The sequence below is a fragment of the Tursiops truncatus genome, chromosome 6, assembly GCF_011762595.2.
Source record: "Tursiops truncatus isolate mTurTru1 chromosome 6, mTurTru1.mat.Y, whole genome shotgun sequence".
Lineage (NCBI taxonomy): Eukaryota > Metazoa > Chordata > Mammalia > Artiodactyla > Delphinidae > Tursiops > Tursiops truncatus.
The window spans coordinates 69,459,036-69,474,531 of record NC_047039.1 but is presented as its reverse complement, the minus strand read 5'-3'; the positions used below and the strand labels follow the sequence as shown (position 1 = coordinate 69,474,531).

At 36.2% G+C, this 15,496-nt stretch overlaps 2 long non-coding RNA genes across 2 annotated transcripts in view; one reads left to right on the top strand and one right to left on the bottom strand.

The window, feature by feature from the left end:
- LOC141278888 (uncharacterized) overlaps positions 1-8,930 on the top strand; it is a 139,506-nt gene extending 130,576 nt beyond the window's left edge. The window contains exon 3 of the long non-coding RNA XR_012332287.1: positions 8,805-8,930. This is a non-coding gene — a long non-coding RNA (uncharacterized lncRNA). The remainder of the gene's footprint in view (positions 1-8,804) is intronic.
- On the bottom strand, positions 668-9,060 carry LOC141278887 (uncharacterized). Its single transcript, XR_012332286.1, has 4 exons — positions 8,860-9,060; positions 5,817-5,866; positions 950-1,720; positions 668-837 (listed from the first exon to the last, which is right to left on the bottom strand). It is a non-coding gene; the product is annotated as an uncharacterized lncRNA (long non-coding RNA).
- Between the last annotated feature and the right edge of the window lie 6,436 nt (positions 9,061-15,496).

Genomic DNA, 15,496 nt, shown 5'->3' with positions numbered 1-15,496 from the left:
GATTTTGGAATTGTGTAAATGTTTTTATAGTAATACAACATAACAGATGTAAACAGAAAGAAATCCTTAAGAATTGAAAGCAAAATAAAACAAATGAAAAGAACTGCATATCGGGGGCTGCACCGCACAAATGGGCATTATATCAAGTAATTTTAAGCCTGATCTTAGCCAAAAGTCTGAGAAGCAATTATATCAAGTGATTTTAAAACACAGTAATTTATATTATACGTCTTATACGTCTCCAGTGGGATATAGCCTAAGGAGAAAAACACTCAAAGATCTTAAACCATTTTTAGTAATTATATTGTTATTCTGTAACTATAAGGAGAAAAACACTCAAAGATCTTAAACCATTTTTAGTAATTATATTGTTATTCTGTAACTATTTGTGTCTCTCTATATTTGACCAACAAATCATTTAAACACACATATTAGGATGAGCAAAAATGCTTGTGCTACTGTTGTTAGGATCCAAGACATTCACTATAAGAGAAAAGATATGCAAACGTAAGACTAATAAAGTCAAATTAATATTGGAGTTGGAGATTTGAATATGAGCTCATGGTGTATTTTACCTTCAACTTTTTCTAAGATCTGTCCAATGAGAAAGTCTAGAAACAATGATCAACACAGTAGCCATGAGCATCACTAGCACTTAAATTAGATTCTTTAAATATCATTTCTCCTAAAGGAACCAAAGTTTTTGAAAAATTGGATGCTTCCAGGTGTGGGGCAAGAAATGTACAAGGAAAGCATAGAAGACTTTATCTTACCAGAAAGGGTGGAAGCATTTAGGTCATGTCATCAAAACTCTGGATTCAATCTGAAGTGGTTCAACTGGCCAAAAGACAATTTAAACAACAGCAATAATAAGTAATTAAAATAAAATAAATGTTAAAATCTATGATTTCATAATAATACCCAGTAAGAAAAAAAATGTATCAGTCACCTTGTAGGATGCTAGAAAACAAAGCCATTCTTCTAAAAACCTGTAAATAAGGGAAAAGATTTCCCAGTTATCCTGTATTTCCTGTACAAATTCACCTCCACATTAACAGCTTAGATAATGAGAGAAAATTAGTATTCATAGATGTATCCCAGCAAATAAATGAAAAAATAGTGTAAAATTAGCATATAACCATTTTGCAGCCCTTAATAAATAGTAAATTTAGTTTACAATCATCAGCAATAGCTAAAACTACTAATTTAATTATAGGTGGAGACCATTATTATGAATGTACCAGGCTGACAAAACCTTAACCTACTGATCACTTTTAACATCTCAAAAACAGTGACAGAGTGTGACTTTTGATGTGTTGTACTAGGAAATACAAATATCATCCATGAACTATTCTTGCCACAACATGAACCAGAAATCCTTCTAGTCCCTAATCTAACTACCAGGTTTCAGAAAACATATGAGTCAAAGAAAAATGGTAAAAGATGCCATTATAGAGGACATGCAATCACAAAAGTTTAGAGTGAGGGACACTACAGATCAAATGAAAATATAATTAAAACAAGTGATAATTGGGCTTCCCTGTTGGCGCAGTGGTTGAGAGTCCGCCTGCCGATGCAGGGGACATGGGTTTGTGCCCCGGTCTGGGAAGATCCCACGTGCCGCGGAGCGGCTGGGCCCGTGAGCCATGGCCGCTGAGCCTGTGCATCCCGAGCCTGTGCTCTGCAGTGGGAGAGACCGCAACAGTGAGAGGCCCGCGTACTGCAAAAAAAAAAAAAAAAAAAAAGTGATAATTGATGATAATGGATTATTGAATCCGGATTCATTGTACTATTCTCTCTACTTTTGAATATGTTTGACATTTTTCAATAATGACATTTAAAAGAAAAAATAAGAGGCATGTGAAGCTCTCACTTACATTTAGGAAATTTAGCAGAGGGGCATAGGTGAAAGCAGTAGACCAGTTAGGAGGTTTCTGTAGTGAGGCAGAAGAGAGATGATGGTGGTTGATACTAAAAAGTGCAGTGAAGATTGAGAACTGAAAGGATTTGATATATTTAGAAGAAGGAGAGTCAGTAGTACTTCTAATTGATTGGATTGGGGGTTGAAGGAAAGAAAGTCATCAAGAATACCTCCCAGGACTTCTGTTGGAAATCTGGGTCAATGGTGATGTCTTTTGCCAAGATTGAGAAGACTGGGAAATGGTGGATAGCCACATGGAAGGGTGAGGTAAGAAGTAATCAAGAGTTCCGTTTGGCGCATTTTAAGTCTGAGACATCTGTTACACATTCTTGATTGTAAATAAAAACAAATCAGAACAAAGAAGTCTCTTAGAATGTGACTAGGTAATTATTATGCTTTGATAACTTGATAGAAAGGCTGAACATTGACAGAAGTAGTTCCCATTGGGGTACATATTTATTTATATCCAGGTTATCTGAAGTCTTAGCCAACTAATCTAAAAACATTGAGCATTGAGTTTCCCTTATATTTTCTGAATTCAGCGAGAACTGATTAACCCATTTAGAAAGAGCTGAACCTATCTTTATATGTAGCTAATTATGTTCTAATGCATACATTCAGCAATGCCATGAGGCTGTCCATCTGCAAACTGCCAGAAATAAGCTGTCCAAATTCAGAGAATGTCTTATTTTAAGGCTTAAAAATGACACTGATTTAAAGATTGCTTTTGCTGATTTGATAAACTGTAAGTTGAAATAATTACATTAATGTAGCACATTGTCATGCCAACAATTTTTCTAAAAAGATAAAAGAAAAAACATAGTTGCCTTTAACCTGTATGTGTTAACAGAATAAAGCATGGTTTTGAAAGTCAATTTCTGACCACCTTCAAAGTGCTACACTAGAAAAAAGTGAGTGGAAAAGAAAGTGTTAAGTGTTAACCTCCCCTAGGTGAATGATACCTTCTAGGACAATGTATAAGGTTAAGAGATTCCAAGGATTGGGAAAGAAATGCCATTTTTAGGTGGTCTACCGCAGTTGTGTCTTTACCAAGAGTGGGTAAAAATAGCAAAGAAATAAGGACACAGTTCAAAAGTTAGTAGGATAGTCAATCCATACAAATGACCCACTTGGGAGGTGAGACTGCACTGCAGACGGGGAAGAATCATCAATGAAGAGCCCAGGAAACAGGGAGAAGCACAAGGCCCTGAAGCAAGGCAAGAAGAGAACTAATTTTGAGAGTTTCAAGCCCTTTCCAGGGGAGTTCTTTGACAGGAGGCTTAGCCTGGTCCCTCAAGGGGCTAAAGGGTATCAGATGCTACTCCCCGCCACAAGTCTTCTGCCTTCAGGATGGGCCCTTTTGTCTTTTCCTAGTGTTTCCAAAATGGAGAAATATATAGATGGTTTCGTTCTTTCTCAACTTTGACCACAGCTTTAATCTCGACTTCATTAGAACACCATCTATTTGTCATCACCACAACCAGCAGTAATAAGAAAAATAATTCCTACAGTTAGTAAATCCTTGCTTAACAGATTTTTATTTTAAAATAGGCTTGACTTTTTTTTTTCCTTTTAAAGAAAAGTTTTTGGCAACAGGTAGATCACACCTGAATCTGTTGGGTTCTATATTTTTAAACAGTTCTGACATATTTTTTTTCTTTTTATAACACATGCTGAGTGGGAATGGATCATGGCCAGTCCTAAAATACGGAGTGGGCAGCTCTTGGAATTTCAAAGGCAGTACAGTCATAGCAAGGTTTCTAATAGGATGAATATAAATTAAGAGAAATATTTTATTTATTATTTTTAAAGTTTTATTTACAGAAAGACTTAAGTAGACATAAGTAAATCAAAATGGGAAATGTTTCTGGTTTAAACAAACATTGGAATTTAAAACAACAAAAATTTTCTAACTTATAAAACAACTCAACCTAAAGTTACTCAATTAGAATTTAATAATCGACAATAGTTTTTCTTTGAAAAAACTCATGAGTTATAGTGGTTCACAGTACAAAGTAAGTGACAGGCCAAGATACAAAATAGCTTTATTTTGAATTTTCTGGTCCTTGTCAAGTTATTCTTGATTACATCTGAATCACTAAAGCTTAGAATATTTTTTTAATGCTGATATGTGATGTCCCTAGTCCCTGAGTGATACCTGGCAAGAAAATATGCCTAATATTCATAAATCAGAGCCATGGCGTTTCAAAAAAGAAAAAGAAATGGAAAGGGAAATTTTGCTGTTTTTAAGGACATTAATGTTGTTGGGTGGGTATTTGATGGCCCAGAAAGGGGTGGTGAGTTTCTAGGACTTTTGGCCTTGAATAGAAGACCCTTGGGTTACCTGAACTGACAAACTAATGCTAAAACAATTCTTTTAAACAAACCATCATGAACCTCACACGAAAGGTAAAAACCCATCACAGTGCAGCTCCACAAACAGCCTGGTGTTGTCAAATTGCAGGTAACCTCGGCAAGGTTTTTAGTCCTCTAATGCTTTCGCTTCCACACGAGGGACTGTAAAAATAGGAGCTCTTGGATGCATTAGAGGAGACCTTTCTCCTCTCACTGAACAACACTTTATTTTGCTTCATTCAGTGATCCAAGCATTGCCACTTTACTCCCGTCACAGTGTTTTCTATATTAACACTATTTTTTTTCAGATGCATCCATCTAGACCATCCAAATCTGTACATATTAACATTGCTGAGCAGCAACTCTGGGAGGATGTTCACCCTGACCTTTCCTTTTCCTGACACAGTCTCCATCACAGTTTCCATTTCCAGGTTTATTTTTGATATCATAGATGTTGCTATAACAGCCAACAGCCTTGCCTTTAGGTTTCTCTTCTCAACTCTAGAAATAATTCCTCCTCTAACAATTGATGGAGTGAAAAACCTGTGAGAATTACAGGCGTCAGTGCACTGGAAATTTTCTCTGCTTATTGTATTGCACAAGTACTGAAAGATCAAAATATAGGTTTACGAACAAAACTATATTGGCTAAAACCCCTGCGCTTTCTACAAAATTCTAGCTTTCCTTTTTTCCCTGTCTCTTACACATACCCCAAATTACATACATAGATAATTTTATACTTCATTAAGAAGTGTTTCTCTATAAAATTTCCTTTATTCAGTAGCACACAGTAAAAAGAACTTGGTGAAAAAACCCCTGGAAATAACCTAAATACCCATCCACAGTAGACTGTGTAAATGAACTGTTACATTCATACATAAAATACTATACAATATGAAAACATAATGTGCTACATTTTCTTTTAATAAAACATATATTAACTAAAATAAACCAAAGGAGCAGAGTTGAATGTATAATGTAAGTGTTTATATACAGTCTGCCATATGAATTAGAAGTATTTAAACAGATACATAAGAAACTATTCAGTTGCCTTTAGGAAGCAGATATAGGGAACATTAGTTATAGGTGAGTTGAGCTCTTTTATTTCAATTCTGTCTGCCTCTTTTTAGTTTTGTTTGCCATATTCATATATTACTTGTATTAGACATGTTAAAAAGAAGGCTTACCTGAAGACAGGAATAAAGACACAGACCTACTGGAGAACGCACTTGAGGATATGGGGAGGGGGAAGGGTGAGCTGTGACAAAGCAAGAGAGAGGCATGGACATATATACACTACCAAACGTTAAGGTAGATAGCTAGTGGGAAGCAGGCGCATAGCACAGGGAGATCAGCTCGGCGCTTTGTGACCGCCTGGAGGGGTGGGATACGGAGGATGGGAGGGAGGGAGACGCAAGAGGGAAGAGATATGGGAACATGTATAACTGATTCACTTTGTTATAAAGCAGAAACTAACACAGCATTGTAAAGCAATCATACCCCAATAAAGATGTTAAAAAAAAAAAAAAAGAAGGCTTACCTGGATTTTTTTGAACATTCCAACTGACATCCAGTTCAATTCCATGATTACTGAAAAAAACGGAGGCACATACATTATATAGTGTGGTGTTGTGGAAGGAAACTCCAGAACTTTAGATTTTATTGAACATGTCATTTTATGACCATGTGTAAATCACTCATCTACTGATACCTGATTTGCCTCATCTGTAAAATGTGAAAAAGTAGCTCCATCTACCACAACTTTCATTTACCACTCAGTGTTGTGATGGAAATAAAATAAAGTCCCTTGTGAATCTTGCAGGGCTACCATATACAGGTGTGAAATTTTGTAATAGAGATCATGTTCACTTTCAGATCTCACATTAATTGAATCTGACTTTATCCCAGGAATTTCACATTTGTTCTTACTTGGTATTTTTCAGTGGGAAGCTATATTCCACTAACATCTGAGTAGTAAGAAGAACCATGATCACGATAGTATATGCCTAATCTAAAATTGCAAATTCTGGTAACAGGTACATAAATGAATAAACTGTATTAATTTAAAAATGTAGTTAATAGATACATGACATTGTAATAAATTCACTCGTAAATTTTTCTGCTTACCTACCTATAATAATAACAAAAGTTGTTGTTTACTAAATACGAAGCATGGTCCAGAAACTTAATGATGTTATATTTGTTACTTATTTCTCAGACCACATTTTTAGGTAATTATTACTAGTATTGTTTGGGTAAACAAAGTAAGAGTGAATAATGTTAATTTCCTTGTCCTGGGTCACACAAGTAGTGACTGAAGTCTGATTATGACTCAAATCTGTCCAAATATCTTTTCCCATCCTAAACTATCAGGCTTAAACCAAATTTCAACCCACATCCATCTCTCCACCTCCCATTATCTTAAGCGACACCACCAACTATAATGTCTACTCTGACGACTGTGATCTTTTTTTTAGTGGGACTATAAATAGAAAATTCTACCTTTATGGAAATCTGGTAGTTCTTTTAAGGAATATTATTCATACTCTATGAGCCAAACTTTTATGAATTTACCACATGTTTGTAACCAAACTTTCAGAGATGGGGACATGACTTTATACTCAGAGGTGCTCATTTTGCCATCATAGCAGCAATTCATGTGTCTAACACAAGTGTCTAACACAAATATCTAAATATATAATACATCTTGGTATTGAAGTACATATGGAATGATAGGCAGCTTTTAAAAAATCATTCTTTTGTAAAACTTTTAGTGATATTGAAAAAAGTTTATCACAATGCAATGTAAAGTTGGAAATACATGTGTGTATAAAATAGAAAAAGATGACTGCTAGGAAAATCATCAAATTATAAGCATGTAAGTAGTGGTTGTTTCTGTTTTCTTCTTAATATTGTGGTATGTATTTAATATTTACAAAAATAAGAATACATTATTTTTATAATTTAAAGGGTTTTTAAAAAATTAAGATAAATAATATCTAATTATACCAAATCTTTCATTCTTAAGTTGCTTCATTCTCTTTAAGCTTGAGACTCTAAGCATATGACTATGCCACCACCTCTAATAGACAAAATGAAACGAAAACAAAGTTTTATGTGTAAAATCTTTGTCTTATATTGCTTAACTGTTGGTACCCTTGATTCTTAAAGACTAGAGATTTCTGATGTTACATTTCTTTTATAAATATTTCTAAGAACCATAATACTCACTGAATGTTGGAACAATATCTCTAAATGCCTAAGGTAACTTCCATTTTTTAAAACATGAACTACAGTTGTTCATTTTATTAAACTTGACTCTATTTCCAGACCTTTGCTATGCTGCAATAAACTCATTTTTGTGTCTTTGAGCACACATGCAAGTAAACCTAAAACATACAACACCTTGCTCCACCATTGCTGGATCAAAAGGTGTGGTCGGTTTTAAAGTTCAGACACTGCTAAGGTATTATCCAAAGGTAATGCACCTGTATATATACTTGTATATACATATATAATTTTTTTTCAACCCTTTAAAAATGTAAAAAAAAAAAAATCTGAGCTCATTAGTCAAACACAGTATGTTTTGGGTAGATCCCCTTTAGACCTAGAAGTAACACGTCACTTCTGCTCTTGATGTCTTGGTGAGAACTGGTCACATCACCCCTGCTAGATGTGGGAGGACTAGGAAATGTGGTGGACTTGTACGCTCATTAAGAGAATGGGGTTGATCCAAATCTGATCAGTCCTGCCATCAGCCTCATCTCCTTAGGATTTGCTTAGAATTCTTTTTGACCTTGGTTTAGGATAGGATCCCTCGTTATTAAAGACATGCTATCTGGGGCTCCTGACATCCATAATACTTTTCTTGCTACCACTAATTAGTGAAAGGGGAAATGATTTACTGGCAACCTAGAGAGAATTAGTATAATCCAAGAGTTTAACCAGGTTTCATGTTCAATTTCTCACTTACTTCAGTGATTGAAGGAAGAGGGTGAATGAATAAATCATTTCAAGAATCCACAAGTCTTAATTCATGTCCAAGAGGGCAACAGCAGTGTTTCCTGCCAGGTGTGAGGAGGGATTCTAGTTGGAGTGTCAGGGAATCAGGCTGATTAAGCAGCTTTGAACTTCTATTCTCTTTCTGCATCTAAGAACCTGAGGAGACTGAACAGATTTTGTAAAACTGTGGCAAATAAATCCTCACCTACTTCTGAATTCAGCAGATATCAAGGTTAAGTGAAAAACAGAACAATTCTAGATAATCATTTCAATAAATTTGAAGGGATGAATTTCTATAATAAAAAAACAGCTGAACTTTTCATAAATAAATTCATAATTATTCTAAAGGAATTAGTAAAAAATTAAATGCCTGTTTATTTCTGTTTAGTCACATCTTCATAATTTCAACAGTGAAAGTAATTTTATAGAATAGTATTGGGACAGTTACCAGAGGGGAAAGTATTTGGAGAAACTGAAAATCACTCTATGTTTGTTGTTCTAAAAAAATGTCATTTTTTTCTCCCAGGGGAACACATTTTTGCTGTTTTTTGCTATGCTGTCACAAGGTACTTTGTACTTACCCTGCAATCCTCAGTAAATGCCAACTGAATGACCTCTGAGGGAGATGACTTTAATTCCACCTCTGTTTCTAATTTCCTCACCAGCCAATTCTTGATAGAAAGTCTGAGCTTTAATGATACAGGACAATAGAGACAGTTAACATTATACTGCCTTCCATAGAGAAATGGGGGGAAATTATTTTTAAGAACAACATAGTGCAGTTTCTTAGGGCTGCATCTTTGCTATACTTTGCTTGCTTTGAGACGGTGAGCCTAAACCAGCATAACTTTTTTAAGAAAGTTCTGGATGACTGAACTCATATTTCTCCATACAGCTTGCCATCTGTCCTTTTATAATTCTTTTTGTTTTTAATTTGGTTACATCCTCAGAAAATCCTAAGATTTCCATGTGAAAGTTATGCCGTAAAAGATGCTGTTTGAGGGCAGGGACTGACTATGGCATGCATTTGTAATGCTAACATTTTCTAGTGCTGTGGTTTTCACACAACGAAGGCATAATATTTAGAATGAGGACAGTTTCTTTTCTCATACAAGAGGCTTTGGATTGAATCAGTGCACATGGTTATTGTGCTGCAGTAAGTATCTTTCCCATTCCAAAATTCTTCGCTCTCACCCTTTACCTCTCTGGGAACATAACACATGCTCACCTACCCATCCAGCTGAATAAAAAACGTACTTCTCTTTTGAGTGAAGAATTTAAAGTTGTAAAATGAAAATTTCCAAGGGTTCCATCTTCCTCTGAAATCGCACTGTCCCTAATCATACATGTTTTTATGAGCTTTAATACTGTACGTTGGATTTTTATGCCCCATCTTCTTCCAGTTGATCACAAACTCCTTAAGAGAACAAGCATTTATCAGTCTGTTTTTTCCAGAGCACCCAGCAGAAATCCTTGCACATAATAAATATCCAATAAGTATGTGTTGAATATAAAAGTAAAGGGCAAACATTTTTCCTTAAGTTATTTCCCAAACTAGAGATTCAAATAGTTGAATGATTGTTTGAGGAACGTCCAAAAACTAAGGTAAACAGGCTTTTTTTTCTTGGACATGATCATTGTGAACAAAAATGAAAGTACTATTCTAAAGATTAGATAATACCTTACTTTCTAGTTCAAATATCCAAGGCCTTAAAAGAAGCTGTTTTATGAAAATGGTGCATGCTCTATCTTCTGTTGCTGATCACTTTTCCCTCACATTTCCCACAAATATTTACAGAATTTAAAATGATGAATAAATGAATGTCAAATTAAAAAAATCTCTTCTAGGCCTTCTCCACCTTGAGAAGCTGGATCACAAGCGCTAAAGCCATTTCTGCTTCCCTGTGTACGTGTTCCTGGCTGGTTAGATGGCTGATAAAGTACAGTAAGCCCTTATCCTCAGAAGGTGCACTGCTCAAAACCTGATGTGAGTGAAATACGCCAGACAGAGAAAGTCAAAGACTCATGGTATCACTTATATGTTGAATCTGAAAAGAAAAAAAAATCAAACTCATAGAAATAAAGAGTAGAAAAGTGGTCACCGGGGACTGGGCAGGGGTGTGGGGAGCATGGGGGAGGATGGTAAAAGGGTACAAACTTTCAGCTATGAGATGAATAAGGTTGGAAGGTTGTAGGATCTAATGTAACATGGTGACTACAGTTCATAACAGTGTATTATATAATGTAAGTTTGCTAAGAGAGTAGAAATGTTCTCACCAAAAAAAAAAAAAAAAATCCAAAAAACCAAATGCATAGATATATACATATATATGTGTAAATAGATAGATAGATATACCTCAGTAAAGCTAGAAAAGAAAACTTCATGTATACAGACCATAAAAGTCACTGAAACAAGATGTCATCATGGGAAAAAAACAGTAAAACTTGTCTCTTTTCAGTTCAATGGTCCACGTTCAAATATTATCCGCACAAGATTTCCCATCTCACTGCCTGGGAGGTATTTGAAGTTCAAAGATACCAAAAATGTGACAAAACAGAAAACACCTCTAAAACAGAAACACAGCAGAATTAGTTGGTGTTTTCTGGATGAGTCAGTAAGTTTCAGACTTTCTTTACATTTATTTAATTTGTTGGCAATTCAGTTTTTTTTGTTTTATTCATATTTTAATTTCATTTATTTATTTGTTTATTTTTGGCTGCATGGGGTCTTCGCTGCTGCTCGCGGGCTTTTCTCTAGTTGCGGTGAGCGGAGACTACTCTTCGTTGAGGTACGCGGGCTTCTCAGTGTGGTGGCTTCTCTTGTTGCAGACCATGAGCTCTAGGCGCACGGGCTTCAGTAGTTGTGGCTCACGGGCTCTAGAGCACAGGCTCAGTATTTGTGGCTCACAGGCTTACTTGCGCCACAGCATGTGGGATCTTCCCAGACCAGGACTCGAACCAGTGTCCCCTGCATTGGCAGGCAGATTCTTAACCACTGCACCACCAGAAGTCCTTGTTTGTTTTTTATGATTTGCATTTCTCTGCACAGAGATAAGGAAAGCAAGCAAAATAACTTTGCTAATTCTAATCATGAAGTCACATCATTTTTTTCATGATTTTAAGCGGTCTGGAGATGGCAGTTAAACCCTATATGACTTTGGTACCTTAAAATATAGCAACTATGTCTTTGAGAACCTTGAGGAACTACCAAACTTATGAACATTACAAACTACCAACGTTATGTAAAGAGGTTGATTAAGACTTAATAAGTCTTACTATTATGTTCCTGTCTCAAGGCAAAGTCATCAGTTAGAGAACTCTGCTCAGATATCACTATAATTATAATTTTTGTGAATTAATTTATATCTACATAATACCTATTCCTTGGACTTACTGGTATCTAAGAATGATGACATGGGACAAAGACAGACTCTCTGGACACTTCTTTCCATATATATTGACAGTGTTCAAGGAGTATTTGAAGGACTTCACTGGTGGCGCAGTCATTAAGAATCCGCCTGCCAATGCAGGGGACACATGTACGAGCCCTGGTCTGGGAAGATCCCACATGCCGCGGAGCAACTAAACCTGTACATCACAACTACCGAGCCTGCACTCTAGAGCCCGTGAGCCACAACTACTGAGCCCGTGTGCCACAACTACTGAAGCCTGAGTGCCTAGAGCTTGTGCTCCGCAACAAGAGGAGCCACCGCAGTGAGCAGCTCACGCACCACAATGAAGTGTAGCCCCTGCTTGCCACAACGAAGACCCAACACAGCCAAAAATAAGTAATAAATAAATAAATTTATTTTTTTTTAAAAAAGTGTTTGAGATTAGCCATTGCTTGCATCTTTCCCATGAAACACTGCTTAATGATGGCTTTAGTATGCTTCTACGAGCTTGTCAAGAATCTGAACTTAGGACAGTATTGAGCTTTCTCCAAGCTGTTCTTGTCTATTATTTATATTCTAAATGGGTATTTTTTCAATGAATTCTTAATTTCTGAAATGTCTAAAGATTTGAAAATTACAGGTTTTACCTCAGCAAACAGTTCTTTCCATAGACAGATGAAAATATACTGACACGGAGACAGGAAATAGTTTCTAAATGGTCAGGATCTGACTGCATATTTGCAAGTGAGTATTCTAGTGAATCGTGTAACATCAACATTCCTTATGTCTACATGGAATAAAGACCTTCATCGTATTCTCAGAGACACAAACTCCTTCCACCTTTTTAAACCCCTGTAGCACACGAAGCTTTCTGTTCAAGGCTTCTATTTAAAGTCTTTTCTTTATTATGTTCCTACAGGGATTTCAAGGGTTGCTTCTAGATCTCTTTCTTTCTACTTCAGTTTTGAAAAAATTCTACTGGGGTTTCTATTTTTATGTTACTTCACCAGATGTCCAAACCATTTAAGACATGGCCTCTAAATCCTTGACAGCTATTTGAGGGTGTTAGTATGTTCTCAATTCATTTCGGGTTTTGTCTGAGCTTGTCTTGCATTTTGCTGTGGAAAGAATAAAACAAACATCTAAGGGGGGGGGGGTCAACTGGGTGCCAGTCACAGTGCTAAGCACTGGGGGACAATAATAATAAGACCTGTTCCTGCTTAAGAACTCAGACAAATAGAAGAGGGTATAATTTGTTACCATTTTTTATAAAGTCTAAGAAATTGACCTCTACAGTTTGCACTAACTCTCTTCTACCCTTTTTGAATTTCTGCTAGTCCATTCAGTACCAGTGACTGAATTCTATAGTTGTACATTCAGTATTTTTATTTTTATTGAATATCTTAGGATGAATAAGACCTTGTAACTCCTTTTACCCCACTTGCCTCTTACCAAGGCCTCTGGCAAACTTAGTGTCCTGTCTTGTAGCCAGTACTCTAACTAAGCATATCCATCAAGGCTCTAATCTAATACTTAACCAAGCTGATGGGCTATTTACTACCACTTTTCTACCAAATTTAATGTCATCGGTAAATATATGTATGCCTCTTTCCTAATCCTGGTCTGATTGCGGTAATTTGTTCAGACTGATAAACACAAAACTGTAAAAATGTTAAAAGTTGCTAATTTGCTTTTCCTGTCACAAGGATTCAGAACAAGTGATTTCATGTTTACCTTAAGGTTTTAGGCTAATTATCACAAACAAAGGAATGCCATCATCTTGGATTGGATTTCACCAGAGTCAACCTACTCATTTTCAAGAAGTAAGTATATTTATAAACTTTTATAAATATGTAACTCTGACATGTAAGCTGAGTATATAGTTGAAATAACTGATGATACTAGAGTAGCTACAAAGGATATTCATAAGGAAAAGTGTTGTATATATAATAAGAATTATTAATACTACTACTACTAATAATTACAACTATTATTGAGTTTTTAATGTATGTCAGATTCTAAGGTAGGCACTTTGTCTAACTAAAGACTTTTAGTTGGGTTTGACAAAAGACAAAAGTCTGAAACGTAAGAGTCTATGAAAGCAGAGAAGAGTCACGGTAGAACCTGCAACCTGTGCAGTCACTCAGGCGCCCCCCTAGGTTTAATGCTTTTCAGGAGCCATGATGAAACTCTGAATAATTTTATCTTTTAACTAATGTTTGGTAAGTGAAGTCCAGTGGGAAAATGTAGCATGTATATGAGCAGAGAAGATAAACGCTGTCTTTCCTTTCTGTCTCATTCACATATAACCTTTGCAAGGCCCAGTGAGTACAGAATCCAAGTGAATCCACGATGTATTTGAGTTTAGTGGGACTCAAGGTCCCACACAATACAAGTGTACTTCTCTAAGACTAAGGGAGACACTGACAGCCCATGAGAGCCCATGCTTTTTGCCAAACTAGAACTTGCTTCACGTGCAGGGAAAAAGGCAGTGGCATTCTAAGAAACACAAACTACCAAGGAACCCTACTGTATCCTTTCTTACTCATGATACCTTCCTATATTTGCCCATCACTTAACACTGATAAGGATGAAAAGGAAGAAAAGGGAAAGGTAGAGCAACCATACTTTTTCTTTCAATCCTTCCTTACTCGTCAGTAAGCCAAAGGTAAATGGCATTGATAGAATGTGTGCTTATCAAAAAATGAAACAAAAAGTTGCATTAGTTTTGTCCAGCATTTCTACTCTTCTGGTGTAAGCATATACAAGATATGCAATACAAATTGTGTAATTTCATTAATAATGCACACAAGTGAAATGCTCTTATATTATCATTTAAAACTGGCATTGTGAACAATACAAAGATGAATGTTAAAATTCACGTTAATATTTTAACTTTTTTTTCTTTACTTGGAGTGATATTGAATAGCAAATAAAAACATTATGGAAAGTCTAAAGGCAGACTGAGGAAGAAAAGAAAAAACATAGTTTAGTACTTTTAGTGATGTTTTTCTTGCTTTTTTAACATGGAACCCACATTTTCATTCTGTACAGGACCTCTCAAATTATGTAGCTGGCCCTGCCAGTGGTGATGACGGCACTCTCCTTGTCAGGAACCCAGGTTCCTTCTATCCTGTTACTCCATGATTTGTGGCCTCTGCTGTATTGGTCCAAGATGCAGCATCTATTTCACAGCACATATGATGGCAAAACAGATGAAGGCAAAGAGAACATATGCTTTCTCTTTTGGTAAGTTTAAGAAAAATGCCACATGATTTTTTTGCCTTCTTTCGTAAATCAGAATGTAATCATAAGCACAAATACTGCAAGGGAAGCTGGGAAAAGGAAGTCTTTGGTGACCATGTGTTAAGCTAAAATTTGAGGTTCTATTATTAAAGAAAAAGAAGAGAATGGATGTTGGGACACAACTAGCTGTATCTACCACACATGCAAAGGAAAAAAAAAAAGAGCCTATGAAGAATTACCAGTAGAAAGGCTGCAGGAGGCTGGGAATATTGTGAAAGTTGTGCTGTGAGAAAAAGAATGTCTATCAAAAAGATAGAGAAATGGAGAGAGAGATACTAGATCAGTAATTATATATATTAGATAAAATAACAGAAGTAAAAGGGTATTAATTATTTGAAGAGAATTATAAAAAGAAGCCTAGGGCTTCCCTGGTGGCGCAGTGGTTGAGAGTACGCCTGCTGATGCAGGGGACATGGGTTCGTGCCCCGGTCTGGGAAGATCCCACATGCCGCGGAGCAGCTGGGCCCGTGAGCCATGGCCGCTGAGCCTGCGCGTCCGGAGCCTGTGCTCCACAACTGAA